This window comes from Leopardus geoffroyi, chromosome C3, assembly GCF_018350155.1.
Source record: "Leopardus geoffroyi isolate Oge1 chromosome C3, O.geoffroyi_Oge1_pat1.0, whole genome shotgun sequence".
Lineage (NCBI taxonomy): Eukaryota > Metazoa > Chordata > Mammalia > Carnivora > Felidae > Leopardus > Leopardus geoffroyi.
This window is the reverse complement of record NC_059338.1, coordinates 58,281,148-58,299,825: the sequence shown is the minus strand read 5'-3', so window position 1 is coordinate 58,299,825 and position 18,678 is coordinate 58,281,148. Positions and strand designations below refer to the sequence as shown.

General features: G+C 47.6%; 1 long non-coding RNA gene across 2 annotated transcripts; it reads right to left on the bottom strand.

The window, feature by feature from the left end:
- Nucleotides 1-216: 216 nt before the first annotated feature.
- Nucleotides 217-9,372, bottom strand: LOC123585162. Of its 2 annotated transcripts, none has more exons than XR_006705957.1 (4): nucleotides 8,720-9,372; nucleotides 7,878-7,937; nucleotides 2,528-2,899; nucleotides 217-1,578 (listed from the first exon to the last, which is right to left on the bottom strand). It is a non-coding gene; the product is annotated as an uncharacterized LOC123585162 (long non-coding RNA). The 2 variants fall into 2 exon arrangements; XR_006705959.1 differs by having other exon boundaries at nucleotides 2,528-2,866.
- Nucleotides 9,373-18,678: the final 9,306 nt, after the last annotated feature.

Here is an 18,678-nt window from a genome sequence, read left to right as displayed (position 1 = left end):
AAAGGGGATTTACGATCACCCTGTCTGCCTATTTTCCAGGCTGATGTTCACAATATGTTTTTTGGGGAAGGCTGGTTCTGCTGCTGTTTCGTTCTCCTGACGAGCCCTTGCCTTCCACAAGGCAGGACCACTTCATGTTGGAAATCAGCTAACTGACTTGATTTTGGCAAGAAAGGCTCGTAAATCTGAGGTACTAAAGAACACAGTGATGCAAACTCTTCTTATAATATGTATTTATTTTTGGAAACGTGTAGTTATATACACGATACTCACAGGCTCCGTGAAACAAAGCAACATGTATGCTGACCGGTATAATACGCATTTAATTCCATCATTAAAAGAAATCTTTTGTTTGCTCTGACACCTCCACTTTTACGCTTATGAGGGGACGGAAATGTCAAATTTAGCACCGCAGGGAAAACTGTCCATCGGGTTCAGGAGGAACTGAGGCAAATGGTAAGTTTGATGGTAGGAAAGCGTCCAGACCCACCTTGTTCTGTTGCGCAACCCCCGCTTTGCAAGTCAATCTCTTACGTCACATGTACCACAGGACTGATGATGGGCCCTGGAGACAAGCGTGTCCCCTGCCCCCTTCCCAAGCCAGCGGCATGAACAGTTAGTGAGTTTGTCATCTTTGAGATCATCACAGAGACACAAATAGCAAGTGTACATTTCAGTCTACAAACAGAAGTATACGAGAAACCTAGTTTTCTTTGCTTTCCAAATCTCTCTCCAATGTTAATTTCAAGCCCTGTTTTGCTAGGATGGGGCAGTGTCTTCTCAGCCAACTTGGAGTCTTCTCTCCCCACCGCCGTTATCATCCTAGGGTTTAGTCTAACTTGAGGAGATATGGGAAAGCCATCGCATGGGAGCAAGGGTCATCCAGTGCTCGGTTCACACTGGCATCTGCTGTTCCATACAGCCACCATTGGGACATCCCCCAGTTGTGTCCACGTGACTGTCTCCTCTAATCCCCGGCAATGGAATCACGCCGCTGCTTTTGTGCCCCATCTGGGGTCCCAGAACTTCTTCTAAGGCCCAAGCTCTGTCTGTATAGCGTGGTCTTTTCTGGAAGAGCCATCCTCCTGCTCATCGCAAGACCCGGTTCACCCTCACTTCCTGCAAAAGACCTCTCCTTGTCCCTCCAGAGCCCATCTCACCTCTTTTCCCTTTAAGACTCCATGGTGTTCACCTAGCACTTGCCATGCAGGGATTGTCTTGTTCTGAGGGACCAGAGTCCTTTTCACGAGTGTCTGTAGGCCTTTCTAGCAATGGGCTCAGATCCTCACTGATATGTCTTCCTCAATTAAATTAGCACTCCATCCTGCCACCAAACACCCCTCAAGCTCACGTAGAGAAGCAAAGAAAGGAGACACAGGTAACAAGTAGAAAATGCAGACGCACGTAGGTTACCAAGATTATGCCTGACAAACCAGAAACGTGCCGTGTATATGTTTGATCTTCTGTACTACACTATCACTCAAAGGCGGCGTCTCTGTGTTAATGATTTTTTTTTTTATCTTTACCAGCATCCAGCCCAGTGACTCAGATGATGGATGCATCTGTTCTATGCTGACCCTAAGTACGATGAAGAAATAAGAAGGAAATTAAAAAGCAAATAAAAATCCCCACCAAAACAGTATTTCTTCTTAAGATGTTGACTGGAAAACCGCAGACACAGAAACGATAGATAGATAAACCCTAATAATGGACTACTCTATCAGCTCTGCTAGTAATACAACAAATTCAGTTCAGTTCAATCAGGGTTGTCTCATTTCTACAAAGTGCTGCTGGACGAGGCTCTGGTGATAGAGAGAAAAATAAGACATGGTTATAGGGTTACATTTGATATGACTGCTTAGAATTTCCTAGCGGGTAGGCGTGTTATGCAGTCATAAATAGGAACACAGATACGCAAGAAACTAGTATTTTCTTAAATAAAACATTCATTTTTAAGAGGAACCCAAGGGGCCCAGCTAACTCCTGGAGAAGGGAAACATATAAAGTACGGGGGGTGTCAGGTAGATCAGAAGTCACCTACAACCTCTCAAGTGGGAAGTTCCTCAAAAACCAAAACACGCAGGGGCGCCTGCCTGGGTGGTTCAGTTGGTGAAGCGTCCGACTTCGGCTCAGGTCATGGTCTTGCGGCCCATGGGTTCGAGTCCCGCGTCGGACTCTGACAGCTCGGAGCCTGGAGCCTGCTTCAGATTCTGTGTCTCCCCCTCTCTCTGCTCCTCCCCTGCTCATGCTCTGTCTCTCTCTCTCAAAAATAAATAAAACATTAAAAAAAAACCCAAAACATGCAACGTTGTGTTAGCTTCAGGTATAATAATACAATGTTGCATGGCAATTATACCTCAATGAAAAGAAAACAAACTTTTTAAACAAAGAAAAAAAACCAAAAACAAAACAGATGCCATTCTTGGTAGGTAACTAAGGAGCGATTCTATGTGTATGGCTGTATACAGATCTTTATTAAAACCCGAGTCACCGCTATTTGGATAGGTCTTGCACAGAATACACATACACATTGTTGTGTAAACTGAGACACCTTTGGAAGTCAAAGGGAGCACTGTTCTTAACAATTACTCTGTGACCACGACATAAAGCTGGAGTGCGGCCATCCTCGTCCTGCAATGCTGTCGAAGTGAAGGAAAAGAATTAAGGGCAAACCCAAACATAAAGACACTTGAAGACCCTTAAATTCCCTTCTCAATGTCAAACCCTCGCTGACTCAGAGGTAGATTCTCCTCTCCTTTGCAGTGAGAGGGAAACAGTTTCCCCAGAATAATTTCACAAAATTTCTGCCACCTCCAGAGCTTAACTTTGTGAAGTCCCTGCACGGGGGGCTTTACTGTTTTCAGATCTGAAATTGTGACAATGTTTACTTGTTTTGGGGCTGGTGGGAAAAGAATCAAAAAATGGTGAATATTAGATGCCAAGAAGACAGTATTATTTCAGTGTGTTTGCATGGGACGTTGAATTTGTGACGGGTGCTGAGTATTGAATATATACTTAAGTAACTTCCCTGTAGGCGATTTTGAATTTTTTTTTACGTTTATTTATTTTTGAGACAGAGAGAGACAGAGCATGAGTGGGGGAGGGTCGGAGAGAGAGGGAGACACAGAATCTGAAACAGGCTCCAGGCTCTGAGCTGTCAGCACAGAGCCCAACGCGGGGCTTGAACTCACGGACTGCGAGATCATGACCTGAGCCGAAGTCGACGCTTAACTGACTGAGCCACCCAGGCGCCCCTAGGCAATTTTAATAACATACATTAGTTCCTTTTATAAAGTAGTACATATACACTTATTGTAGATAATTAAAAAAAAAATAAGACAGATATACAGAAGAAAACAAAATCACCTATAAGCCCATAGAGAGAAAACATATTAGTATATTTCTATTTGTGTATTTCAGATAGTTGAGATTATACTATATATGTACCTTTTTCTTTTCTTTAACTTTTTTAAAACATTTATTTACTTTTGAGAGAGGCCACTCCACATTCTTCATTACGAAGGGGTTTCATGCAGGAAATGTGAGGCTTATATAACCTTGTATACAGCGTCGCCTCGGAAGAGAGCACTTGGAAGAGAACAGGAAAGCCCAAGGTCTGGAAGCCCAATTATTTCTGCGATGCCACTGCTGCTGAGCACCTGCCACAGGCTGGTCCCCCACCCCCCGCCCCCACTCGTGCCTAGAACTCCCGCCGGAAATAATGGCCTCTCCTTTCCTTCCGCCTTGCAAACCACGAAAAGCGCCACCCACTGATCAGATCCAGACACCTGCTGAGAAATAACAGTATCCGGGCTGGCAGCACCTGTGACGTCCGGGAAAGCTTAGGCAGACAGGGACGATAATGCGGCGCGTCGGTTCATGTCAGGGCCACAGGTGATGCGACAAATCCGACTTCACTTCATTTTTCTCCCTAATTGTACATTTCAGTTATTGCTCCGACCCGTGGCTGCAAATCGGACGGCGGTAGCTCAGATCGCAGCGCTCGCGGCCCCACCCGCATCCGTCTTAAGTACGCGCCCCGTGTCGGTTCCGCCTGGGGGTCCGGGACAGCCCACCCGCGGTTCTCCCCCCACCCCCGAGTCCACTCCCGGCCCGGCCGTACCTCCAGCCGTACCGCCACTGGAGGGCAGCACCTGCCCGCCACCCGTGCAGCGGGAGCGGCTCCGGGGGCCGGGTCCCCCAGCTGCGGCCCCTTCCATTGCCAAGGCTCGGCTCCGGTCCCCCCCCCCCCCCCCCCCTCAGCGGGCTTCTCCCCGGAGCGACGGCTGCTCCGCGCCAGGGCCGCCGCTTCTTTCCTGAGCACCGCACCGCGTTTTCAAGGCCGCCGGCTCCTTTATGGCAAAGCATCTCCAGCCTGTGTGGATGTTCCCCACCCCCCCCCCGCCCCTACCGCCGAGGGTGGACTTGACCCCTGGGCCTGAATGGAGGCCCTCTCCATCGGCCCCTACCTCCAGCCGGGCTTCCCTCCCGGAAGCTCATTTCCCCGTGAATATCAGCTCACGTGGGGCCCCGGGGTGGCTCAGTCGGGTTGGGCGTCTGACTTGGGCTCAGGTCATGATCTCCCGGTTTGTGAGTTCGAGCCCGGCGCGGGGCTCCGAGCCTGGAGCCTGCTTCCGATTCTGTGTCTGCCCCTCTCTCTGTGCCCCTCCCCTGCTCACGCTCTGTCTCTCTCTCTCTCTCTCTCTCAATAATAAACAAACGTTAAAACATTTTATAAAAGAAAATCAGTTTGTGCAAAAGGACACCATTAACTGCCAACTCTGACATTTCTTGGCACGTGGGTTTATCGTCTGAACCTGTAGCACCCAGCGCTGCGAGGAAACTTTTGGACATCACTCTTTGCCCACGTTCTTCCCATAGATTCCCAAACAACGGAATTACTGTATACAAGAGAATAAACATGAAGGTTTGATACATACTGGCAAATTGATTCCAAAACCTCTTACCAATTTATACATCCGCCAGTTAGTTAACAGTGCCTCTCCTGGAACCCTGGCTCACTGCACCTTTGGCTGAGTGGTATTTTATCTGTATCTATTTATCACCTATGTAGATATTTCCCCATATTATATATATGGGATATGTAAAGTATACATATCCTATGCATAATGTATAACATTTACAACATAGATCTATTTCTCAGGCTGCTTTGTTCACCATATTAAAGCGAATCATGCCCCAACCCTCTCTCTCACATATATCCTTGAGGCTCCGAAAACCAACACCTTCTAAAACTGTGAGGAAAGTTAACACCCTCCTCATATTTGTCTCAGTCAATGGTAATTGTGGCAATTTTAATTGTGGACTGAATAAAAGGTGTTCTTCCACAAGTTGAAGGCATAGATCACTAAGGAGTAGGTTGAGCCACGGGTGGCCAAAATCCCAAATACCAGTGGGTTAAACCAGATTTTTTTTTTTCTTTGTCATAGCGGGTCTCCTAGTGGCTCTCCCCTGGTATGAGAGCCACTGAACCAGGTTCATCCACCTTCCTTTCCCAAGTTTGCAGCCACCCAGCAGGAAGGAGAAGGGGAAGGCACGCTTCTGCTTGCTAGAAGATACTTTGCAGAAGCTGCACATACCCCTTCCTCTTAGAGCTCATTGCCCAGAAGGTAGCCAGCCAGCCAAGTTCAGCTTCAAGGAGGGTGGGAAATACAGTCTCTGTCCAAGTATCAGATGAGTTCAGCAGGGAACACATACCAAGGAACAAATAGTGGTCCCTGTCCCAAAGGCACAGAAGTACAAGATATGTTGGGTTTTTTTCCCTTAAATGGCACAGTTCACTTATTTCCTGGAATGCCTGAGCTCCTCCTTTACATAGAAAATACAAAGCTGTGGATAAGAGCCTATTGTTTTCCTTTCTTTTAATTATAGTCTGCTTTGACACAGATTATAACTTCAGAGATATTTCAGATTCATTTTGGAATTCACATGGCTGCAATTTCTCATGCTTTGCTCCCTTTCCTTGTCCAGCCTCTCTGTCTTGCTGTCGACTGGTCTGAGAATACACCCTCAGACGTAGCAGGTGAGGTTTGCTTCCCGTCCTTTCCTTGACAAAAGAACAAGGAAAGCTTTGGAAAACATCAGGAGGCAGAGAAAGAAACTAAGAGAGAAGAAGGAGAGATAGCAGGTCTCTGCGTTGAGCATCTCAACTTACAATGAATATAGCCTCCGTCATGCAAATTAAAAAACCCAATTTGGACGGGCCAGGGAGGTTTAATGGAAAGATACACATCAGGAGACTTGGCAATTTACAGGGGCAGGATCTCATCATGCTTCTGTACACATCTCGTGCATCTCATCAAGCACACAACAGGCCGAAATTACAATAACCCAATTTCATAAATTATTGGCCAAATAAGTGAAGACAGTGATGTAAATTTTGGGGATTAGAGACCGTAAGCCAAGAATAGGCACTAGCTTGAGCAACGGATCTCAGGGAGCCCTGAGTCTGCTTATCATCCGAACCACTTGGCAAGTAGCCTTTCTGCTGACCAGTTGGTTGGGCCAGAGTTCTCTGATCACTTGCCCATCTTTCCGTTCAGTTTTCGCAAACCTCTCCTGAACCACATATTCATGCAGTGCGCTCTACTCGAGAAATACTTTCTAAATGAAGCAGTGTGTGTATAGTTGATACAGTGATGATGAACTTGAAGTTGAGGGTATTCGCATAGTAAGTGGCAGAGAGTGGGAAACTTCCTGCTAAAGGTTCAAACGCTCATCGTTTAGGGAGTCCAGCCCCCCAAATTCTTCCGAGGTCGGCGGACCTTCAGGTGCCCCCAAATCTGAGCTGTTGCTATAGGCTTTTAGCCGCTGGTTAAGGCTGGCTTCCACGCCGCCCCTAGCTTTGGGTGTCTGACCATGTGACTGAATTCTTGTCAATGGTGTGTGAATTCAGTCAAAACATATCTGGAAAGACGTTTAACTGAAAACCTCAGAGTTCAAGGAGCTCTATTCAAGAGTATGCAAATGTACAAGAAGAAGATGCACAAAAAAAACCCAGTGGAGGGGCGCCTGAGTGGCTCAGTCGGTTAAGCGTCCGACTTCGGCTCAGGTCATGATCTCATGGTTCGGGAGTTCGAGCCCTGCGTCGGGCTCTGTGCTGACAGCTCGGAGCCTGGAGCCCGCTTCGGATTCTGTGTCTCCCTCTCTCTGCCCCTCCGCCGCTTGCACTCTGTCTCTCACATTGTCTCAAAAATAAATAAACATTAAAAAAAAATCCAGTGGGGTGGATCTGATGAGTCTTGACATGGGGGCAAAAGTGGGTTAGCCTGGGACATCAGGACTTAAGCCAGCCTGGGAATTGCTGCTGAGGGTCTAAGTCTTTGGAATCATTAGAAGCTCAGTCACAACAACAGGAGGAGGAAGGGGCAGGGACTGTTTTTTCCTCTTTACAGTTGAGTGCCTGCCCAAGGTCATACAGTGCAGGGCGGGGGGGGGGGGGGGGGGGGGGGAAAGGGGAGGGGGGAGGGGAGGGCGCTGTGATGAAAATACAACTCAGGTGTCCCGACTTCTAGGCCAGGGCCCTTTCCATTATGCTGCAGCTGTCTGCTTCCAAGAGAGCCACATTCGATGCCCAGAAAATGCCATGCAGAAGCCTGCTGTGACTATTCTAAGTTTGAGTGGGAGTGGCTGGGGTATATGGTGGGTAGAGCCAGGGGAGGGCTGTGGGGAGGCCATCCTGCCATCCTGGATATGGAAGCCTTTTTTTTTTTATGGCTTACCCGGTTCCAGCTGGCATAAACAAGGCAGGGCTGAAGATTAAATGCCCTGGACATTATTAAGCCCATTAGGGTTCTGGATACCTCCCCCCCAGACTTCTCTTTACATCCCCAATCAAGTTTGATCAAATTTGTCACCTGTTCATGAAGAGATGTCCCTCTTCCTCGCCTCTCCTCAAGGAGCAAATATTCTCTCATCTACTTTGGGAAGGAAAAAAAAAAATTCTTTTAGTCCAGAGTTCAAGTCACCGAGAAAAAAAATGCGTTGCTGTCCTCTACCCTGCCTTGGGGGACCAACTTGTCTCAGTCCGCCCGGCACTTTCACAGTTGAAAATCTCATGTGCTCCCTTTAATCCAGGACAAACTGGGGTTCTAGGTCATTCTTGCTGCCTGGGGTGGGGGTGGGGGCACTGAAGCAGACCCTGCAAAATGCTTTGTTCTTGCTAGATAAAGACAGTGGGTGTGGCTACCTACATCTAACAAAGGCAGAAGGATTGGTGAACTGGGCTGCTAGCCTCTTGCTCTGCAGGACAAGGAGCGTCCCCATGAAGGTGAGGACAGGTTTTTTTTTGAAGCCTGGTCTTCCAGTGTGAACGGAGAGGCTCCTTGGGGTGGAAGAGAGTGGCTGCGGCCGTGGGAGAGGAGGGGCTGGGTGCCTCATGCTTGCCTGCAGGCAATTAGGCCTGTCTCAAGGAGCCCGGGGAAAATTCTTGTTCCCAGGGTAGAACATTCTGGTAAAGTCAGGCTGGGGGCAATTACCTACAACGTCAATTAGCCTATGGGGTAATCGACAAGAGTCAGCACAAACCAGTCTGTGCTTCCTTTCTCTTGGCTGGCTCTCCCTGGCCCACGCGAGCGGGCTGGACCGTCACCTGCCCTGCAGGTGCGGGGAGGCTTGCGCGGGGCCCCTTCCCGAGTGTTCCCGTTTCCTGAGGAAGAAGGGTTCCCTGCTCACAAGGAGGCAAGGCCGCCTTTCTGACCTGTCACAGGGTATTTGCCGCGGCTGGATTTGTTGTCTCAGGGCGCGGCTTTTTGACAGCTGCAGAGGGGAGGACGGTCCAGCAGCATCGCAAGCTTTCACCGTCTGGCCAGGAGTTTGGATGACCGGGAAGCTGAATTCAGCGCCCGTGCGCGCCGGGCTTATGCAACCCGCCGGCAGCAGCTAGGCGCAGGGCCCCAGGGGGCGTGCGGGGGCAGGGAGGCGGCGGGGCGGGCACCGCACTGCAGATCCCAGCCGGGAAAGCTCGCTGGGAGGTTCGGCGCCCGCACCGCCGCAATGCGGAGCCCGCGGCGGGGCTGGAGGAGCGAGTCCCGGAGCAGCCAGCCCTGGTGCTCGGGCGCAGAGCCCTAAATCTGGCGATGCTCCGGGGGTGGGTCTGGGGATGGCGGGGACAACTGCCTTGTGGCAATAGGTGGGGGCGTGCAGCATGGGAGGGAGCTCAGGAGACCGAAGAGAGAAGAGAAGGTCAGAGGCCTTCCGGGAGTTTCTAAGGGGGAAGGCAAGGCGGCAAGCCCCTGTAACTGATCAGCAGCAACTGTTTCTCTTTCGGGGCCGCTGCCCGCTCTTTCTTCCCAGTAACTTGCAGCCACATCCCTCCCCGTCTTTGATCCTCCTAAACCACGGCCCACGGCTGCCCCCTCAGCTTCCCTGCTGGAGTCCTGTTTAAGGACACTCCCATGCTGCACCGGGCAGGTGGTTGCAATTCCACAATATTTATTTGACTTGATTCTGCACAAGGAACCAGGTTAGGCCCTTCAGGGCATATTCCTGGCCTCTGGGTATTGCAGGGTAATGATAAGAAACAGGACAAGGGCCCTGATAAATAAAGCACATAGCCAAACGTGGAACCTGAAAACCTCGAGGGAGTTACAAAGTATCTTTTGTATATTTTCTCTATAGCTTTTTTTTCCCCTGTAGGTACAAACTGTGAGGAACTTTGTCTCACCTCTGCAAATCTGATTGGGTAGTCCAGAGAAAGCTATAGGTTCTTTTCTTTTCTTTTCTTTCTTTCTTTCTTTCTTTCTTTCTTTTTTTTGTTTTGTTTTGTTTTGTTTGTCTATAGGTTCATTTCAGCTTCCATCCAACATCAGGAAATTCACTCTTTTGGTTTGGGTGGAGTAAGCCCGCTTTTAAATACCCGCCTGGGGGGCGCCTGGGTGGCGCAGTCGGTTGAGCGTCCGACTTCAGCCAGGTCACGATCTCGCGGTCCGTGAGTTCCAGCCCCGCGTCGGGCTCTGGGCTGATGGCTCAGAGCCTGGAGCCTGTTTCCGATTCTGTGTCTCCCTCTCTCTCTGCCCCTCCCCCGTTCATGCTCTGTCTCTCTCTGTCCCAAAAATAAATAAACGTTGAAAAAAAAAAAAATTAAAAGGAGGTTAAGAGCACAGGCTCTGATGTGTCGATAGGAATCCACCACTCACTGACTGTGTGACCTGGGTAAGTTGCTGAACCTCCTGGTGCCTCAATTTCTTCACCTGGAAAGTGGGCATGCTAATACTACCTACCTCCTTGCGTTGCTATAATGATTGAATGTGTTAATAGATGCACAGAGCTTAAAATAGCGGCCAGCACAGAACACGTAATAATAATGACGATAACAATTTTATCACAAGGTAGCTATGCTGTCTGAGTTAGACAGTACACATAAAAATATGGGGAAAATAAATATGCATACAGGTGACCATCACCCTCCTTTACTTCCAATGAGTTAGGGAACAGCAGAAGAGCCCTTCTGGACTAACATTCTGTACCACAGAATTGAGTCTAGCATGAGTAGATAATTTTTCCTTCTTTTGCCACTTTCCCTTTAAGAAAATGGAAACTAGGGGCGCCTGGGTGGCTCAGTCGGTTAAGCGGTTAAGCGTCCGACTTCGGCTCAGGTCATGATCTCACGGTTCGGGAGTTCGAGCCCCGCATCGGGCTCTGTGCTGACGGCTCAGAGCCTGGAGCCTGCTTCGGATTCTGTGTCTCCCTCCCTCTCTGCCCCTCCCCTGTTCATGCTCTCTCTCTGTCTCAAAAATAAATAAAACATTAAAAAAAATTGCAAAGAAAATGGAAACTGAAGTTGATATAGGGGATGATTATCAATATGACATAACTCTTATTACATTACAAGGTTATGCTAAAGCACACTTTTCGAAAAAGTAAAAAAATTATGATTCACATACAAATATAAAAATGAATAAACTCCAAATACGTTATTTAACCCATTCATTAATTGGGGAGTGAGTAAGATGCTAACATCTGTTCAAAGGACGATCTGAAGAACACACACACACACACACACACACACACACACCAGCAGGAATGCAGAAATGAATTTGCTAATAGATGCAACACTGGTTAAAAATGTAGTGCAGGGGCGCCTGGGGTGCTTGTAGGTTGGGTGTCCGACTTTGGCTCAGGTCATGACCCAGTGGTTTGTGGGTTCGAGCCCCGGGTCAGGCTTTGTGCTGACAGCTTAGAGCCTGGAGCTTGCCTCAGATTCTGTGTCTCCCTCTTCCTCCTCCTGCCCCACTCACGCTCTCTCTCTCTCTCAAAAATAATTAAACGTTAAAACAATGAAAAGAAATCTGTAGTGCAGCCAAATACAGCATGTGGGTTAACTTCTTTTACGAGATGGAAACCAATCAAATCTCTACCAGACAAAATTCATTTGCATTCCTATAGGCAAGGATCGTTTGCTTTACTCTCAGTTTTCCAAAGCTTAACTTCTATTCCTCTAGAGCTCTAAAGCTGTCCAGTGAGCGGAGACAGGGGAAGATGCGTGAGTCTATAGTATCCAATAACCCTCAGAGAGTCTGTGGTGAGCCTATGCCTCGGTCATTGCCGCAAGAGCACCCAGTCACGTCCCCGACAGTTAAAGATAAACCAAGTGATAAACTACCAATGTTGGAAAGAGGGGGGGATTTATTTGCGGGGACGTATGCACACTTGTCCATTGATTGGGTAAAATGAGATGAACCTATATTTGTGATGTCACCTTATCCAACACCTTGGGTCCCCAGGATCCAGACTACCATCCTTCAAATGTGAAACAGTTTCGAGGTGGTAGGTGACACCAGCAGAGCTGGTACCAGAGGCTGCTCACAGGCTTCTCAGAGAGCTTCTGTGGCCGGCCCACTCCTCTTCCAGAGGCACTGAAGCCTTGAGAGAGAAATCATGCCCCACGTCTGCAAGGGAGTGAGACGGAAACCCGAGGTTGGCTCGGGCAGGGAGGATCTAGGCTCCTGTGGACTGATCCACACTAAGCCCCTGGGCCACAAGCTCCCCATGACTTATGTCCGCTCCTCGAGCACCGTCTGTCGTGAGTCTGTGAGCCTTGTTCCGTCTCCATGAAGTGGGAGACTTTTTTTTTCCCCAGCTCCTTGGAATACAGCTATGGGCTGAGAAATCAGGGGGACAGCTTCCTCGGTTCCTTACTCAGACCACGTGATTGGGTCTCATGGGAAGTGATTGTAGGGGTGCTCAGAGCCTGTTTTCCGTTGCCCTTGCCCGAAGACAGCAATCACAGTGCTGATGAGCGTTTTCCGTCTTACCATAGGAGAGGGACGCCGACTCTTGATAATGAAGTGGCAAATGGCAAGAGGACGTTCACTGTGGCTTCTCTGTCCGCAGATGGCCACTGGCGTGGGTGTGGGGGATGGAGGGCCAGAAGACACACTTTGTGTCCTGAACGGATGCCACCCTGTTCCGACCGCCTGCACTCTGCCAGGAGCCGCTAAGTGCTGTGCTAATGCCGTCTTTTCACGCTGCTGGACGAGGGGCAGGGGGCCAAGGGATCTTGTTTCTTCCTTCCTTTGCTTCAACCTGAGCAAAGATCTTGTTTTTTCCTCCCTTTGCCGGCTGAATGGCTTTCCCCAAAGTACACCGGGCCCTTGGGATTTTTCTAACCGGAGAGGGCAATTCGGAGCACTGCAATTGGGCCGCATTAGAGATCCACGCTGATTTTGACCTTCAATCTAAATAATTAGAGCCTTCTTATCTAACTAAACAAAGAAGATCTGGGGCAGCATGGGACAGATTTAGAAATAACCCACCAGGAGATCAGAACTCCGCCTGAGGAGGACAGCACTGTGCTATAACCCAAATGGGAGAAAACTCATCAGATGGAGGCAGAGAGATGCCTCCCTATCTGCATCCCCCCCCCCCTTTTTTTTCTTTTAACAGAAACATGACTTTCAACAAGCCCCTTCAACAGACAAATCAACCTCAGATGAAATCCCCAGCGGACCTCCTTCCCTGCCAGGAATAATAAACTACTCCTGGGCTGAGCAGCTGTCCAGCATCACTGAGGGCTGCTGTTTCCTTCCATCCAGTCCTGGGAGAGCCCCGAAGCCCCTCCTCTCGCTCCTGGCCAGTGCTGCTAAATTTAGCTCTACCAGCCTGTGCACAGTCTATATTTAGTGCCGGAGAGTCAGAGCTCAGCGGACAATTCATCAAGCCATCCGTCATCCCTCTCTCCAAGAGACACGTAGAGAAAAATCCTTCCAAAGACCAGCTTGCCCTCCGCTGGGGTGGAAGCCATTCTGACGATGGGGAATCCACGGGGCCAAAGGGGTTTTCTCCTCCCGCAGTGGTGTTAGGACTGCCTGAGCTCACCAGGCCCGCAGCCAAGGGGTGGAGCGTGGCACTGGAGAGCCAGAGGGCAGCGGGAAGAGGAGGGAGGGAAGCCGGACTCGGGGAATGGCCTGCGGGTGCAGGTGCGGGTGCACGTGTTCTGTCCCCTTTGCGATCGTAGGCGACCGGGTGTGGATCTTAAGGCTCCAGCTTAGATGCCACTTCTTCATTGGAATTGCCTTGAGACCACTCAAAGTGGGTTAGGAGCCCCCGCCCCGCTGCACACTGTATAGAAACCACCCCTTGCACTGTAATGTGCAAATACATCACCAGGGGCGGGGGGCGGGGGTGTTGAGATGAAACTTCCCATTCTGTGTATCCGGGGCCTCAGATCCTGCATTTCTTACGAGCTCTGGGGGCAAGAGATGATTCCATTTGGACTTTTCCAAGAGGGAGCACATGTGTTCAGGAGCAGTGTCGCAAAGAATAGGACAGTGGCCTGGCGTTATAGACAAATAAAGAAGAATCACGAGGAGGGTCTTACCCTGAGAACATTCAGAATATTGGAGGACGCGGTGGTCCTTTGCCGGTAGCCATTTGAGAAACCTGAAAGGGTAGGGATTCCTGAGAGCAAAGGGGTGAGAGCATTTCTTAACCTTTGTTGTTCTCCCGGAGCATAGGACTCAGGTGAGTTTCAACCTGTCAGAGTGTAAGGTGGGGACAGTGAAGTGTGGAGTCGGGCTCGGATAAGCGACAGGTGTCTGTGGACCAGCGTAACCTGGAGGCGGTGGTGGTGTGGAACTGGCTGGAACCTGTCCTTGCGAGCTCATTGTTAAACGTACAGCTGGTTGCTAAACCACTGGTAGGTTGAAATTGGCCATGGTGGGAGTATTTATACCATGAAAATTGGCAAACACTGTAAATCAGTGTTCCTCTTGTGCCCACTCATCTCCAGAGCTTACACATTTATCAGCAGCCCACTGCCCAGAAGGCCCTGTGGAGGAGGCAAAATTCGAAATGGACCTTAAAAGTTGGGAAAAGGAGCATCTTGTCTCTCTCCTTCACAAGGTAGTGCCAGAAAAGAGACGGTACGCTCCTTCAACTCCAAGATGAAGTGCCCAGAGTTGAAATAGAAATGAATTAAGCATTGCTTTAAGTAAGGACATATGGTCTGGACAAGAATTTTAATTTTAATTTTGAGATGGGACAGAAGGAAAGTTGTGACATGTAGATACAGTACTTGTGAGCCATTCCCAGCATCCAGAGAGTTCTGTTCAGCAGGCGTCTTCCGAGCATCTATAATCTAGCGATTGTATTATGCCATCTCTGTAGAGTGCCTTCTGAATTGTCCAAAGCAAGATCACTTTGTTTTTTATTGTTTGATTGTATATTTTGTGGCATTATGATTACTCTTTAAACAATGTTTTTAATGTTTATTTATTTTTGATAGAGAGAGGAAACAGGGGAGGGGCAGAGAGAGAGGGAGACACAGAATCCAAAGCAAGCTCCAGGCTCTGAGCCGTCAACACAGAGCCTGGTGCGGGGCTCGAACCCACGAACCCTGAAATCATGACCCGAGCTGAAGTTGAACACTTAACCGACTGAGCCACCCAGGTGCCCATGGTTACTCTTTAGAAGTGTGACCATTGTATCTACCTCCTTTTTAGTAAGTAAGCTGATATCCCGCATCATTCAGCGATAGCCAACAACATAATTCAGTACGGGCATGGAGAAAAAGCCATGTTATGCCATATCAGAGTAAGATATTCAACACTTGTCGTGCATTTCTCTTTCAAAGGGGGCTATATGGTCCAGTCATTGTCCTTCTCATCCTTTTACCCTGACCATCTCTTCGAATCACAGTTCTTTCACTATTATTGTTATTAGAAAAATTTTAATTCCTGTATAGTTAACACACGGTGTTGGAGTAGTTTCAAGTGTATGGATCAGAGTTCTCTCTCATAAGAAGCCTTCAATTGTTTCTCAATTTTTTTTTTTTAACCTATACACTGCTAAAATCAAGAGTGGTCAGACAGAAAAGTAAGATTATGTCAGGACGAACGTATTCCTCCTACAGAAATGGAAACAGAAACAAACCCCTCCGAGGATATATCAAGTTCAGGACTCTGCTTTGAAGAATAAAGAGGAGGTAGTTAGACATAGGAGGTGGAAGGAATTCCTGTAAAGGGAGTAGCATTTGGTCGTGCTGGTACTCTCTAAGGCATTCATGATTGTCGTCACCGAAGCATGGATAGGCTTGGGGTAAAATGAGAGGTGGGCTAGAATAAGGAGGAAGAAGGTCAGAATCAGGCAGCGGTGGTCACACCATTCAGAGCTTTATGGTTTGATCTTACTTGGGAGTTGGAGCTTTATCCTAAAAGCTCCAGGGGACTCTCAAAGGATTGGGATCAGAGCAGCAGAAGAAGTGTGGTTCTAGGCTGAAAGAGGATTATGCAGAAAGCTGGTAGTGACCCCAAGTGAGGGGGCTCTGTGCGGAGACTGGCAGGGGGTTGAAAATTCAGTTCCAAAGGTGTTAAGGGGGTAGTGTCTGCCATCTTGGTGATGTGATTGATTGATTGATTGATTGATTGACTGGATATGGGAATTGAGAGAAGGAAAAGAATAAAAAAGATTCAAAGGTTTTTGTGTCTAAAGACTGAATGGATAGTGTACCATTTATGGATTGGGAATACAAGAGAATTTGGACCAAATGCATTCGACACGTATCTGGGGAAGAGCCCCTTGGAGAAACTCACAAACGTTTATAATTGCTTTATGTTCCCTAGTAACTTGTTATGTATTTCAGCTGTAACGTGACTTAAGTGGCCTGTCTTCATGATAGTTAACTATGGGTATACAATAATGATATGTGTAAATCAAATAGTATATGACTAAGAATAGACAAATGTGAATCTATATACCAGTGAAAACCTCCAGTAGCTAGCCTTGCTCAGCCGAGTGATGAACTAGCTCACTGAGTCACGAGCGTGCTCACGTGAATTCCACTGACTGCCTTATAATCTCTTTTACTATCTCTTAAACTTCCATTTGGTGATGAAACACACTTTAGATAATTATTTTATTGCTTGATCTTTTAACTCAGCGGTGGAAACAAAATACATTACTGTTTTTAATAAAATTAACTCACCGGAACCCATTTTTGAACACGTGGGGGTTTGCAAACTGCCATTGTAAGAACATTGATATTCCTCATTGTTTAGTAGAGACCCGACATCGAATAAGTATATGTGCTCCTGAGGGTAATATTGAAAACCCTTTTTTGAAAAAGAAAATCCATCCAGAATTAGATTCAGTTTTATTGTAATAGTATTTGATATTGCTACAAGTTTGATATTGCTTTTAAAATATATTGGCGCACTCAATGAGCATGATCAATATTGGTGAAAACGTTCCAATCACGTGGACCTCCTTATTATTTTTGACTTTCACTCCTACCACCTACAAGCATGTCTATATCACACCAGTCCTTTCTTCCTTTTCTGCCTCATTAGAATGTATGTCCTATTTCCTCTCTGAAGCTGTCTTTTTCAACTGAGTCTCCAAGTTCTCAATGCCTTCTGCTTCCTCTGGGGCTACACCCAACCTCTCTCTACTGTACGTTCAATCTCTCCCTTTCGAGTAACTATTCTAAATGTGAAATGCTCATCTATTTCTTGAAATAGTTGTTTATACTGGGTGTTACCATTTTACCACCTTTAATTAACTCTTTAGCTCATAAGGTTTCTGTTCTCACTATTTCCCTGAAATTACTCTTACTGTGGTTACCTCTGTATCACCAGATCTACAGGCCACCTGATCGTGGATTTTTCTCTGAGGTTGGCAGTGAACAGAGGAGGGACACAATGTGACCTGTGCCTTTTCAAGGTCACTCTGAAAGGTGCAAGTGTTAAGGCAAGGAGACCAATGAGAATGCTGCGGAAATAGTTTTTATGAGACGTAATGTTGGCTTGAACTACAATGGTAGTAATGTAGGTGGTAAAAAGGGACCAGATTCTAGGGATGTTTTAAAGGCAGAATTGACAGGATTGGCAGATGGAGTGGAGATTGAATGTGAGAGAATGGCAGGAGTCCAGGGTGATTCCAAGGTTTTGACCTGAACAACTGGGAGAATACTGGTCAATGCTATTCTTTCAGGTTGGGCCATCACATAGGAAAAACTCAGACCATCCTGCCATCCCGATGAAAATGGTGAAGACTCTGGGTGTTACTCTGAATGATATGAGAAGCAGGGAGAGTTTAGAGCAGACTTAGAGTAAATCACAATCTGATTTACATTTTAGAAGATCACTCTGCTGATGGAGAAGGGACTATAAGTGAACAAGCATGGAGTAAGGAGATTTGTGAGATAGTTTTATAGTAATGCAGGTGAGAGGTGAGGGTAGATGGAACCAAGGCGGGAATAGTGGAAGTGGTGAGACGCGGTCAGATTCTGGCTATAAATTGAGAGAAGAGTTGCCATGATTTGTTGATAAGAAGGATAAATGAAGAGGAATCAAGGATCACTTTGGGCTTTTGCCCAGGCAACTGGAAGAATGGAGTTACCATTTACTGAAATGGGGAAGGCTACAAGATAAGCAGATCTGGGGATAGAATGGGAAATTAAGAGGTTAATTTTGAGGCATGATAAATGTGAAATGTTTACTAAAAATCCCGTGGAGGGACACCTGGACGGCTCAGTCGGTTGAGTGTCCAACTTCGGCTCAGGTCATGATCTCACGGCTTGTGGCTTCAAGCCCTGTGTTGGGATCTGTGCTGATGGCTCAGAGCCTGGAGCCTGCTTCCGATGCTGTGTCTCCTTCTCTCGCTATACCCCTCCCCTGCTCATACTCTGTCTCTCTGTCTCTCAAAAATAAATACATATTAAAAGAAATTTAAAAACCCAGTGGAATATTACGGGGAAGTTGTATTTACGAGGCTGGTGTTTAGAGAAGAGATTAAGTTCGAGGCATAGACTGGGGGATCATCAGCATAGACATGGTATTTAAGTCTATGAGACTGGACAAGATCAGCAAGAGCATGGGCGTAGATGGTGAAGATACCTGAAGGCTAAGCCCTTGACCTGTGTGCACCTGGATGGCAGGGATACAAGTAGGAACCAACAAAGGGGATCGAGGAGAAGCAGCCAATGAAGTAGACAAGGAACCCAGAATGAGGTCCCAGAAAATAAATATTTCAGGAAGGAAATCATGATCCTCGTGGTCAAGTGCTATTGTTAGGTCAGGCAAGATGAAGTGCGAGAACCCCTGGATTTGGCTACGTGTGTGGTGTGGATGGGGTTGGGGACTGGAGATTTTGACAAGAGCAGTTTTTAAGGCATCCGGGAGAAGGAAAGTCTTCCTGGAGTGAGTCCAAGAATGAAAG